Source organism: Acanthisitta chloris, unplaced genomic scaffold, assembly GCF_000695815.1.
Source record: "Acanthisitta chloris isolate BGI_N310 unplaced genomic scaffold, ASM69581v1 scaffold23814, whole genome shotgun sequence".
NCBI classification, from domain to species: domain Eukaryota; kingdom Metazoa; phylum Chordata; class Aves; order Passeriformes; family Acanthisittidae; genus Acanthisitta; species Acanthisitta chloris.
Genome location: NW_008670179.1, coordinates 68,414 through 71,965, shown reverse-complemented (window position 1 = coordinate 71,965; position 3,552 = coordinate 68,414).

The window sequence follows — 3,552 nt, the reverse complement described above, 5'->3', positions numbered from 1 at the left end:
AGGGCTCCAGGTGAGCAAACAGCACTGACAGTTTGCACAGCTTATTACTGAGCAGAAAGGCTTCAGTCCTGGTTCTGCAGCTCTCTGAGCTGAAGGGCACACTAGCAGTAAATGCAGCACTACAGCTGAGCATTTTGCAGCCCTTTCTTGTGATCTCACCTGCTGGTTGTACTTTCTGCCTCTCCTTTCTGACAGGGAATGGACCTCCAGTCTCTTCAGAGTGTAGTTGAATGGGTGGGCAACAGTGGCTCTGTAGCTCGTCCTGTGTCTTCCAAACTTCAGTGAAGATGACACTGATATCTGATCCATATCAACAGAGAGACAAGGAACTCATGACATAAAACACCTCTCACAGTTCTGTGCCATATTTGTCATTCCCACCAATAAAGGGGAGATGGAAAGAATGAAATACTAAAGAGCTTTGCCTGAATCAGTAAGGCTGAAAACACTGAGCACAGGTATGTGTCACTTTGTGGGTATTACAGCTTTGCACCCATGCAACAGGTTCTTCATCCCTTCCAGCCTCACACTAATTGTCTCAGATTTTCTTTCTTTCCCTCTAAGCTGCTTTAAACATGACCTTTGTGCTATTCTTCCCACCTACTCCCAAAGGCCTTTACCTGGTGCATTTCATTGCCTTTGGTGGCACTGTGGGGTTACTGCAAATGAAAATAACAGTATGGCCTGAAAATGCTTCCCACAAGATTCTACATTTCATAGTCAGAGCTTTTTATATGTCCAAGTAGGAGAAGAGTTTGCCTCCTGTTTGAATTCCCAGGCTTGCTTAATGCCTTTTAAAACAAAACCAAACCCAAACAACCAAAAAAACCCCAACCAACCAAACCCACTTGATATTCCTGTCATTCTCCTGACATTTATTTGCTCTGGGCTGCTGTACCTGGTCCTTCTCATTCCAAATGACAGTGAGGTCATCCCGGTGACTCCGTGCCGAATGTTTCACATGGAAGTTGACTTTGGCATGCCATGGGAAAGGGATGGAGAGAGGATGGAAAAGTTCCACTACAAGGAAAAAAAAAAAAAATCGAGTAAGATTTCCCCACCACAAGTGATGACTGTTCATTTTCTGATAAAGGCAGAGGACACATCCTCCCACAGCACCAGGGCAACACTTGGTTCTCAGAGAAACAGAGTCTTATACACACATGTGCACCTAGCCAAGAGCCACAATGACTTCAGCCTCTGGTTACCAGCAGAACAGTAGTTACTGCAGCAACCCAAAGAATGACAGGACACCAAACTTCAGCAAGAACAGCCATGCCAATAATCTGTATGAAGCTGAGATGTCCTTAGGCACAGCTTATAACTCTCAGACAAGGAAGTGCAGTTACTTTCTCTATTTTCAGGTAACAAAGCCTCAACACGAGGGTTTAACACCTCCTGGCAGAGCAACCAGTGCTCCCTGCAGCACCCAGTGCAGCAGAGCAAGAGAATTTCCTTCATTTTTATGTTCCAGAAATAGTATTCTGAAGTGGATGTTTCTAACAGCCAGACTTACAATTGGTTTCAAACAAATAAGATCTTAGAAGGCCTGGACTGAAACCAGGATTGAAACCATCTGCACATGCATTTTGAAATCAGATTGATGCAGTTTATTTTAGTTCATAGTCTGACAAAAGACTTGAGAAACCTACCCTGAATGTTGTGACCTCCAGGCAGCTTTGGGAAGAGTCCAGTGTAGGTGCCTGTAACCTTCACCTCTTTGCCATCCCACAGAGCAATGTGCCTCAGCAGACGTGTTCTCTTGCCTTTCTGGTAAACTGTCACAAATACAAGTTGCCTTGGAAGAACCTGTAACTAAAAATAAAAGAGGGGAAACATTATTGGCAAGTCACAGCCTGATGCTGCCACCAGAGCTGATGGTACCAACCTGGGACATTGTCTGCATCAGTTCAATGGCATTTGAGTAGCTGCTTCCAGTGAAAATTAGCTTTGCTGAGACATTGAAATCCCTTTTGTCCATCCTGAGGTAGAGTTTGCCTTGTGCTTCACTCATATCATAGTTCACCTTTTCAAGTTCCCATTAAGTTGAAGGAAAAAGAGAGAGAGAGACTGGGATGGTTAGTATATGTGAACACATGAACATCCTCAACAGCAACAACAATGTCAGAGATACTAGTACTAGAAGTAATGCAGCTTGACCCCCTAAAATACTAACAAGTCTAATTTGCAGTGATGTATGTGACAGATAACTTGCAGATAGTTACCTTAGAAGAGAGTTCTGCTGCACTGGGGAAGTACTGTAGAAAGAAGGGATGAGTCTGGAGTGCTTTTATATTCAACTCTTCACTAAAGGGAAGAAATGTACTTTTGTTCAACAATATTTCAGCAAGTTGACTCTCGCTGGCAGCACAAGTTCACCTGAGTTACCTCTGAGCCTGCCACAGCTCCTGGAGTCACACATGGCAGAACCTTCCAGGGGACACTTACCCAGCTCCCAGTGCCAAACAAAGTGCCACCTCTGGCCTCAGGGAGCAACCTGTGTGTGCATCCCAGGGAGGGAATGCAGCTCCTGGGGCCAGAAATCACTTTGCCACAGCCAATGCAGTAGCTTTGTAGAAATCAGACAGGTATTTTGGAACCTGCCTTTGCAAGCACTGCCATGGTTTACAAACTTAGAATTTGCAATGATTAGAGAGTTTAACAGAACTTACAAGACTTTTCAGAGCAAAGGTCTTTTGCTAGAAGCTTCAGAGAGCAATATCTGAAACACCCCAAGGCTGAAGATATCACACCTCTTGCACACCCTCAAAAGCCTAAGGTTTTGTGCAGATCCCAACTTAGAAAACTGAGTCTCCATAATTTTACGAGTTTCAACTGAGCCAAAATTATTTCATAACATTGAAATAGTTATGTCAAGTTAAGGTGTATTTTTAAGAATTTGCCTGTCTCAGCCCTAGAGCTTTATGGATTATTTCACTGTTGGCTGTGGGGGTAGACAAAAGGACAGACAAGCCCCAAGCTGTGAGCAGAGCAATGTGTCTGCAGCCCTTCATAAACTCCCTGAGCTATACAACACTGTGTGACTACTCACTTTATCCAAGCTTTGTTATCCACTTCACCAGTGATTTGGTGATTAAAACAATAACATTTCCCATGGAATCACAGTGGCCTATTGACATTTTTACAGTGCTCAGAGGAGCCTTTTACCCTTGCTGGTCTTTTTTTCTACTGATGGTGAAGGAGATGTTTGTGCTTTGTTCACACATCAACATCAGAGCTCCTTTGGTTTCATTTTCAGTCAGGACTTCTTGAATTGTCACCTGTGGAGAGGGAAAATAAACAATCACATGCTGGAACTTCTACCCAGCAGTTCACCTCAACTCAGCAAGACCTCTTGACTCCCTCAAACCATCATCCTGGCTGAAGTTTATCCCCCAGACACTTCCTGGATGTAAACCAAAAGCCACAAGAGATGTCTTCCTTTTTTCTGTATGTTTCCATAGCTACTCATGTGCATTATTGACAAATATTAGCCTTACTGTCAATGTACCCTTATCTGGTCAAGTCTAGAGCCACTGAGCCTTGTTTATA